Below are 10,459 nucleotides of genomic sequence, written 5' to 3'. Positions count from 1 at the left end.
ATTAATGGCTGCTTTTGAGATTATTAAGTTAGACTGTTAGGTGTATGGCCTTTCTTTCAACTGCCCTTCCAATTAACAGGCACTTTGCTTGGTAAATGTTAATTTTGAGTAATTGGGCGTGCAAAGGAGGGTATGGGGCGGTAACAATACAGCCTCTACCTTGGGTTAATTGCTGGTAAGTGTGGTTCAGGCAGCCCTGGTCCTGGATGATTAATGGCCTTGGACTACCAGCTGGCACCCCCAAGGGCAGCAGCATCTGCACGTTTAACCCTTCAGTGATCAGAATGAGGACCGAGAAAAATACCAGTGGTGCTTTCTGGGTTCATAAGTGAAAGCTTTAGAGGGTGCACTCCCCTGTAGAACTGAGGGATCATTTCCTACAAGTCTGTTAGGAAAGCCAAGTGTCAATCAAGGGAACCTTGGCTCAAACTGCTTCATCCCACCAATAGAGGGAGTAACTAACTGGACCCTGAGATAGTACCACCTTGGGAAATAAGGAAAACCAGGGACAGGCAAACTTGGCTTTGCTCAGAAAGAAAGGAAGGCATAGGAAACCCCCCTGTAGAGCAGCAACCGGAGCTCTGATGGCTCCTGTTGCTTTCCAGGCCAACCTGAGTGGAACCCTAGCTACTTCCTCCTTTGTAGAAAGGGTAAAAGTTCAGAGGGGACACTATGCAAACCCCAGGGCCTTACCTCACAGGAGCAGGCCAGGGCCCTAAACCCAGCATAGAAATATGGCAGGAGGGGGAGGGGAACAAGGCCAGAGGCCAAGACACAACTGCTTCCTTTCCTGAGCAGCACCAGGGCTGGGTGAAGGAATGGGTCCCCTGGGAATCTATCCCCCCCTCACCACCACCATACACTAATCCCTGTCATCCAAAGATACCAGAAAGGTTCACTGACAAATGAATCAACTGGAACTCCTCACAGTGAGGTTATTTTCTATGGCTGGGACCATTTTGTCACTCTTTCTTTTTTTTTTTTTTAGAAGAAAAGGAAAATGAGTCCCCAGCAGAACATTGTCCCAGAAGGGAGGGAAGAAGGTCATTCAGCTGCAGAGTTTGGAGACTTGAGGGTATAGTGCATATCTGGTGGCAGAGCTCAGCCTGTTAGCATAAAGAAGACAGAGCCTGACCTCTTCAAGAAATAGCTGTTTATGGCAGCCTGCCTTCTATAAAAGCCGAGAAGGGTTTATAGGTATGCGTGTTTATGTATGTGCATATACGTTCATTTGCAGGTGCAGGTACTGGCTGGGTTATGCATGTGAACTATCCCTGGACAAATCCAGCAATGTGTTTACACGTTGGCCTCCAGGAAAGAGAGTTGAGACTACTGCATCAGTTAGACCACATAGGCTGTTATGAGAAATGACCCACAAATATTAAACTTAAAGAAGATGGCAGCCAGGCACTGGTGGCTCATGCCTATAATCCTAGTTACTCAGGAGGCTAAGATCTGAGGATTGTGGCTTGAAGTCAGTCTGGGCAGGAAGGTCTGTGAGACTCTTTATCTCCAATATACTACTCAGAAAAAGCTGGAAGTGATGCTGTGGCTCAAGTGGCACAGCACTAGCCTTGAACACAAAAGAGGCTCAGCGACAGAGCCCAGTCCCTGAGTTCAAGCCCCAGGACTGGCAAAAAAAAAAAGTACGAGTCATCTTTACATAGATTAGGATGAAAAGGATGCTTCATTTTGTGTACCCTTCTTATGTCCTTTGAACCACATGAATTAAGGAAAAGGTTGTTAGAACAATACATTAGATTAGAAGTCACAAATTAAGCACACTCATCCACTTTTCCACTATACCATGGACCTACTAGAAAATAAAATACAAGGAATTACTGAAAGAATGAAATCATACTAGGGCTAGCTAGAAAGTCTACTGAGAAAAATATTAGAAGTTAGAAAGCACATGAGAAAGAACACAAGAAAACCACAGCTCCAAACACCAAGACTAAGAACTTTATTCTTCAAGGGAGTAGCAAAGCAACTGTACACTCAAAGACAAGGAGAAGAAAGCCAGAGTAAACCACAGCACCACCACTATCATAGCAATTGAAGAAAGACCTGCAACGCAGTCTATATATCCACAACCAACAAAGAGCAACTAGCAGTGAAAAATCTTGTATCTTGGGATCTTAGGACTTCAGAATTATGATAATAATTTTTTTTCTTGTGTCAGTCTAGGGCCTGAATGCTTATCCCTGAGCTTTTTTGCTCAAGGCTAGTTTACTACTTGAACCATAGCTTCACTTTCAGCTTTTTAGTGGTTAGCTGAAGATAAGCGTCAGACTTTCCTGCTTATTCTGGCTTCCAACTGTGATCCTCAGATCTCAGCCTCCTGAGTAGCTAGGATTAGAGGCATTAGCCACCAGTACCCAGCTCAGAATTATTCTTTTTTCAAAAAGTGGGAGAGTAAGAGAAGGGGTGACTGTCCAAAAAGAAATCTACTCATTACCTGACTTATATAATTGTAACCCCTCTGTATATCACCTTTGTAATAACAATTTTTAAAAATCTCTTTTAAATAGTGGGGGGTTTATCTAGGAAAGAATCCTAGAATGGGTATTAGAGCTTAAGAGAAAAGCAGATCAAGACTTTGGGTGTTCTAAATCTCCACACCAGGCTTGTCCAGCAAGTTAGGGGTGGGTGGGAAGGGGAGAACTCATCCCCAGTGAGAAAACATAGCAGAGTGCTCCAGCCCATTACTGAAAGCCCTGCTTACATTGGCAAGTGTGGGCATCCCCAGGATGCTGTTTTGCAGGCTGGAGGGAAGCCTGCTGACAACATGGCTCAATGACTTTGAACCCAGAGCTAGTCCTGCCTTTCAAGAGAGGAGCTTCTTAGGAAACAAGCTACACCAGGCATCCACACAGATTCACTGAAGCCTTTATTTATGAAAGTACATGGACACCCATAGGTCACCACACATTTGAGGAAAATTGACAGTATGAAGAGCTGAACAAAGAGAAACAAAAACAGAAGCCATTACTGTAGAAAAGCAGGCAGCAGGAAACATTAAAGAAAAAAAAAAACCTCGTGTCTTTGGAAAGATTAGAGAAAACATGAAATCTCTAAAGCCAGAGTTACCTGCCATAAAAAAACTATAGAAGAAATAATTTCAAGAAATTTAAAAAGAGGCTCAAAAACTTTTTAATCCAAGAAACAGAATGAATAAAGGAATGTAAGACTGTGCAGGTAGACCAGTTATCTGGAAGTCAAAGGTATCTCTGAAAATATATGGAAGAGACAAAATGGGGAACAATGGAAGAAAAGCCAGGGGACAGAGAAGAGACACAGGAGGGCAACATCTATCAATGCAACAGGAGTTTTAGAAGGACGGAAAAAGTTGAAGGCAAAGGGAAATCAAAGACATGACAGAAAAACTTCCATTCCTGGAAAAAAGACAAGTCTTCAGATTTTAAGAGCCTAACAGATACTAAATAGGACGAATGGAAATAGAACTTATCATGGTAGGAACTTCAGAAACCCAAGAACGACGAGAAAGTCTTAGAAGCTTCCAGAAAGCAAAAAAAGAAAAAGGTCATTTGAGAAGGAGAATCTGACTAGCATGAGACATTTTATCAGAATTTCTCTAAAACTATGACTTTAGAATGCCAAAGTAATATGAATTTTGGGCCTGGAATATAAATTTGAACGGTGAATTTACAAGCCTTAAGCCATGTGAGAAAATTTTGTCATGTATGCACTCAAACTTACAAATTATTCCAGGAAGTACTTGGAAGAAAAAAAAAAAGAAGGAGTGTAAGAACGAAATTTCAAGAAGACATGAGATTAGGGACTGGGGTTATAGCTCAATGACAGAGCATGTGCCCAATGTGGGCAAAGCACTGGTTTCATCTCCAGCATCACAAAGCAAAAACAAAGAGTCAAAATATGAGATTAAAAACAAATTAAAAAAAAAACAGTGATCACTGAGGAAAAGTGAAGGAAATAAAACTGAAATTAAAAGACAACTGTGTGAATGATTAAATAGTTGGAATTTTCTCTTCCTCTGCAGAGCTGACTAGTTTCCTGTAGGAATTACATTTATGTAACCACTGTATGGTGAATGATATTTTTATTGGGGTTGAGTATGAAGAAGTATCCCGATGTATACAGTTCTAGAACAGAATGCAAATGTTATAAACCCTGTAAGTAAGGAGAATGAAGAGCCTACATATTAATGTGGAAGACATACACAGTGGAAAGAAGCAGACGTAGGCTTCAGAATAATAGAAACAATGTGACCCCATAGATGTGTGTGTATGTGTAATACTGTATAATTTTGTGTATCTACAAATATATAGCAAAACACATGGAAATTTTTACTCACTAAATTTAAGTAACAAGACATTTCAGAACTGTGTATAATGTAATTAAAATACTTTCAGTACTAGAGTAATAAATAGTTATCCAATTTTTAGACTACTTAAGGAACTTACTGCTTTTGTTCAAGGCTCTTAAGCGAAACAATCAAATTTGAGTGAAAAGTACACATTTTAGGAAACCCTCCCTCCAAAGCTGGATAGAAACCTCAGCCATATTAATTCAAACAGAAACAAAACCTTAAGAGAGCAAGGGAAGGGGGTGACACTGTGTCCAAAGAGAAATGTACTCATTACCTGATTTATGTAACTGTAACTTCTCTGTATATCACCTTTATAATAACAATTTAAATGAAAACAAAACATCTTCCCACTGACCAAAAATGAAAGAGCAACACTGCCACCTATTGAAGATGATTTGGAAAATCTGTAAGGCATTTTCTTTATTTTTAGCACATTACCTAGAAGCATAACTTACTGTGCTGTATAAGAAATTGGGGTTCACAGAGAGAAGCTAGGGAAACAGCAATCGACAGTGTAAGAAGTGGGTGTTGTTCACCCTAATAAAGAACCCACCCAAGGGAACATGTGGCAAATCTCTAACCAAGCCACACTAGGGCAAAGGCTTGGAGCGAGGCACCCAGAAAGACACGCAGAGATGGGGGGCAACAGAAGAACGTCTTGCTTTTCTAGAAACTTTTTTTTTCCTGTGGAAGAGGTAGTAGGAATTGAATTCAGGGCCTGAGCACTGTCCTTCAGCCTTTCCACTTAAGGCTGCTGCTCCACCACTTGAGCCACAGCTCTGCTTCTGGCTTTTTGGTGGTTAATTGAAGAGTCTCATGGACTTCCTGCTTGGGTTGGCTTCAAACCACTCTCCTCTGATCTCAGACTCTTGTGTAGCCATCAATACCTGGCTTTTTAGTTGCTTTTTATAAGGTCTCATATTTTCTCCAGGGCCCAACCTTGGACCTTAGTCCTTTAACCTATGGCCTCTCTCACAGCTGGGATTACAGACACATATTTCCACACCCAGCTTGTTTGTTCAGATGAGGTTTTTTGTTTTTTGGTTTTTTTTTGCCAAAGGTTGGCTTTGAACTGTGATCCTCCTGATCTCCATCTCCCCAATAGCCGAGGTTACAGGCACGAGCCAATGTGCCTAGCCCTTCATTGTCTAGTCCACATTAGTGGGCCTTTTAATTTGTAGCTATTTATGGGAATGATTAATGAAGCTGTGGGGAAAAAAATATTATTACCTTCTAAATTTTAAACAGTAAGACAAAATTTTCTACCACTTGGGTTGTCTGTAGTCTGTGGTTGAAAACATGAACATCTCAGTATGACATAAACAGACTTTATTCACTTACTGATTTTAGAAAAGAAAAATAAGAGTAGAATATATGCTAGAATCACCAAATAGGAGAACTGGAAAGATGCCAAAGTCATCTGGTTCAAGAAGCCCCTGAACTGGGATGAGGTCTAGAATAATAGAAGTAAGAATTCTAGGACATGAGGGAGAGGGAGAGGAAGACGATGTAAGAAAAGAGATGCACTTTCAAAATGTGAGTAAGATCACAACACCTTGTAATAATTTGTTATCTAAAGTTCTTCAATGATATCCTGCTATACCTTACAACACAATTTGAGCAACTTCTACTTCATGATTTCTTTTTTTTTTTGCAAGTATTGCTTTTGTAGTTATTTCTCTTTTTTTTTTTTTACCCTGTGTCTCTCAAATTTGGTATTCCCTTTGAATTTCCTACTTCCAATACCAGTAAACACGGTTTCCAATATACTCAGATAAGATTACAGAGATAGTGTAGGTACAACCATAGGAAGGTGATACAAGAACATCCTCAATAATAGAAACTACACATACACATAGGACGTTGAAAGTAGTTACAACTGTGATATAACAATTGTTTCCATAACATGGAGTTCATTTCACTTAGCATCATCTTATGTGTTCATAAGGGTATAGCTATTGGGCCTTGTGATGCTCTGCTATGGCTTGCCTAAACCTGTACTAATTATTCCCAATAAGGGAGGCCATAGAGTCCATGTTTCTTTGGGTCTGGCTCACTTCACTTAGTATAACTTTAGGAAAGCAAACATGTGATAAGGAATCAGAATGGTAGATTTTTGAATAGTTGTAAAAAGATAGCTGAGATTCGAGAAGGATAAATAGAAATTTTGGATTTGTATGTAATTCAAAACATAATCTGTATGTTTTACTTTTTTAAACAAAAAAAAAATCTATTCAGGGCTGGGGATATAGCCTAGTGGCAAGAGTGCCTGCCTCGGATACACGAGGCCCTAGGTTCGATTCCCCAGCACCACATATACAGAAAACGGCCAGAAGCGGCGCTGTGGCTCAAGTGGCAGAGTGCTAGCCTTGAGCGGGAAGAAGCCAGGGACAGTGCTCAGGCCCTGAGTCCAAGGCCCAGGACTGGCCAAAAAATAAATAAATAAATAAATAAATAAATCTATTCAAAGCAAGAACATATTATCCACCATGAAAGCCAGCAAGAGGTGACTATGTTCTGTATAATATACTTTATGTATATTTATGTTTAAAATCAGTATTTTATTTATTTTTTCCCAGTCCTAGGGCCTGAATTCTGGGTGTGAGCACTATCCCTGGCTTCCTTTTGCTCAAGGCTAACACTCTACCACTTGAGCCACAGTGCTACTTCCAGCTTTTTTTCTGTTTATGTGATTGCTAAGGAATCAAACCCAGGGCTTCATGCATGTGAGGCAAGCACTCTATGATTAAGCCACATTCCCAAACCATGTATTTTATTTTGGTTTAATTTTGTGTGGATTAAAAAAATATTGTAAAAAAAAAAAGAGATGCAAAGAGGTGAGTAATATTAGCAGGATTTGTTACATGATCAGTGCTCTGATGATTCACCAAGACAGTAAGAACACTTTCACTTTAAATAACTCAAAATGCCCCAAATTCCTATCTTACTCAAAGGCGTGGAGTTCAGACAAAGCAGAGACCATGTTTTAAAAAGTAACATCACATGAGAAAAATGCAAATCAATAAAAGGACAATGGAAGTTAATGATGAATAAATAAAATACACTAGCAAGGGAAGGTGAGAGGTTGGTAAGTCAAGAAGGAAACCTACCAACCAAACTCACAGAAAGTCCTGCATGAAAGCTGGGGTCCGGGCCTTTGGGATGCCCAGGGTAGAAGACTGCCCCTGTAAGTAGCCACCTCTGTAGCCGCATCCCTGCCGGTCGTATGGTACTTACTCAGGACTCATGTAACTGGATTCCTGTTCACTCAGTAAATTTTTCTCCAGTCCGGTTCTGAGTTAAGTCCTGGGCCCTGGTCAGGAGTCACAGAAGTAAGGCAGACATGATACTTGAAGAGGGATTTTCACACCCAGCTGCAGCCGGCAGCCTCAGGCCCACAGGGTGTAATACTACCACAGCAGGGGGGGGGGGGCGGGTGGAGCCTGTGTGTTTACAAAAAAAGATGTGGCATCAGAAACAAAGCTGGCTGGCAAGCCCTTCAGAGAAGCCCTGGAGCACCCCAATTATCCCTTGACAGGTTCCCTAAGAAAACAAGTGTCCAACAATCTAGCAGAGCTGGTGGCCGACTTACCACCAATCCTGGTTTATTCATTCTTGGTTTAGGTATTTGGGAGGGAAATTTGTGAAAACAACCTGCTTCCTTCACGGGGATAAAGAGAGTCAAGAATAAATTAAATCCCTATGGGGGTTTAAAAAGGAATGTAAATAAAGTCAATGGGCCAAGTGATTTGGAAATTCTAAGAACTGTTTTCAGTAGACATTTCCTGTACCTTCCTGGGAGCATGCCTGCCAACAGTTGGTGGCCATTTTTAAAATTGGGTTGCTTGTCCTTCTGATCTTCAACTTCTTTATATATTCAGAATAAATACAATTTTTTTTTTTTACGAGACCATTTCAAAATATCTCCTTTTAGTTGTCTTCTCTTTCCACTCTTATTTTAAAGTCCAAATGATTTAATGTTGGCAAATCTAATCAATTTATTATTTGCTTTTGGAGCCATACTGAAGTATTTGCCAAGGTCATCAAGATTTTGTTTTCTACTAGCAACTGTACAGTTTTGGTGCCGCTAGGTCTAGAGTGAGATCTAACTTCCTCACTGCCTCTTTTCTTCCTTTTTTTTTTTTTTGGCCAGTCCTGGGCCTTGGACTCAGGGCCTGAGCACTGTTCCTGGCTTCTTCCCGCTCAAGGCTAGCACTCTGCCACTTGAGCCACAGCGCCGCTTCTGGCCGTTTTCTGTATATGTGGTGCTGGGGAATCGAACCTAGGGCCTCGTGTATCCGAGGCAGGCACTCTTGCCACTAGGCTATATCCCCAGCCCTCTTTTCTTCCTTTTTAAACATGGGCATCCTAAAGTCCTGGCACCATTTACCTTTTCTCCTCTTCTCTGGCAGGTCTGTTGACTGGACACGCAGGTAAGGGTTCTCTCCTATATGCCTGTCTGTATGCTAACAAACTGCCTCAATGAATGTAGCTTTACGGTAATTTCAAAGCTGTATTAGGACATTACTGCATTTTCACTATTTTAGATACTTTCTATTTCTGCATATGTTTTAGGATCTTCTTAAGAAAAAAAAAAAGCTCCTAGCTGGTGCCAGTGGCTGAGATCTAGGGATCACAGTTCAAAGCCAGCCTACACAGGAACATTCATGAGACTCTTATTTCCACAAACTACTCAGAAAAAGCCCAAAGAGGCAAAGTGGTAGAGTGTGAGCCTTGAGCAAAAGAAGCTCGGGGACAGCACCCAAGGCCCTCAGTTCAAGCCCCAGGACCCATTAAAAAAAAAAAGTTCCTGCTGGAGTATTTCCTGGGGTATAGCTATAATAGTATTGAGGCCTCTCACCAATGGACATTGACAGCCTCTTTTCATCTTCTTATCTTCTCATCATCTTATTTTCCAGAGAAATAAAGTTACCGTTTCCTTAATTCTGTTCTGTGCGTTTTCTTTTTACTACTTCTTGGGGGATTGTCACTGCTACAATTTCATTATTTAAAATACTGGTTTTGTGTCCTATAACCATACTAAATACATTTTTAAAGCTTTGTGCATGTTTTCCTTAGAATCACACAGAATTGTTACTTCTGATGACAGTTTCACTTTTTTTTTTTCTAATCTGAATGCCTTTAAGTCTATTTTGAGAGGGGAGGAGTGAGGGCTTTGCCCATTATTTATATCTTGAGTGGATGAGTTTACCTTGTTTTGTTCCTGATTTAGGGGGAAAGCATTCTCTTCACCATTAAGTATATTAGCTGTGGTCTTCTCACAGATGGCTTTCACAGATTGAGAATTTGACACCAAAGTTGTTCAGTAATAAATACTAATTATATTTGTAGATGGATGTTACATCCTGTCAAATGCTATTCAGTCAATCATGTGGGCTCTATCATTTCTTAACATGATACATTAACCTTGCTTTATTTGTAGGTTACAGGTGTTTGAGCAAACACAGTAATAAAGAAAAAAAGAATTAAAAAATATCCAAAGAAACCTCAAAACCTGAGTAAAATTTAGTTCCTGTGCACAATATACTCAGCTCAGTGAATGGGAAATTCAAGTCAACCCTCAGTTTTCATCAGCTGTGTTTAAATCTGTCATGTGATCTGCAAAGCATTTCCACACCTACCTTTTATAAATAAATATATATATGCCTTTTCCAAAATAATTGGTGTCCCAAAAGCAAGGTAAAAGTTATTGAAAGCTAAAAAGGGCTACGAGTAATGTTGTTTAAGTGATAAGACTAAAGTTTAGATTTGTTAAAGAGAAGCTGCTCTTTAATGGAAGGTGAGTGGCATTCTGGGAAAAATAAATCAAGCACCCACAGAATAGCACTGCACTAACTCCATGCACCAGTGCTCTCTGTGGGACTCTGCCTGCAGATCTGGAGGGCCTAATGAGTATTCCATTGATTTTTGGATATCAAATGGGGCTTGCAGTGACAGACACATCTCACCTGGTCTTGGTATATAAACTTTGTTTTGGGACTGTTAGCATTGTTTTGACATTTTGGCATTTTACTTCATTATCTTCATCATTTATCTTCATAAGTTACAGGTTTTAATTTTAAAAAATTACAAAATTTTCCTTAAATC

The sequence above is a fragment of the Perognathus longimembris genome, chromosome 1 (assembly GCF_023159225.1).
Source record: "Perognathus longimembris pacificus isolate PPM17 chromosome 1, ASM2315922v1, whole genome shotgun sequence".
Taxonomy (NCBI): domain Eukaryota; kingdom Metazoa; phylum Chordata; class Mammalia; order Rodentia; family Heteromyidae; genus Perognathus; species Perognathus longimembris.
The sequence above is the reverse complement of the archived record's forward strand: the minus strand, read 5'-3'. Positions refer to the sequence as shown.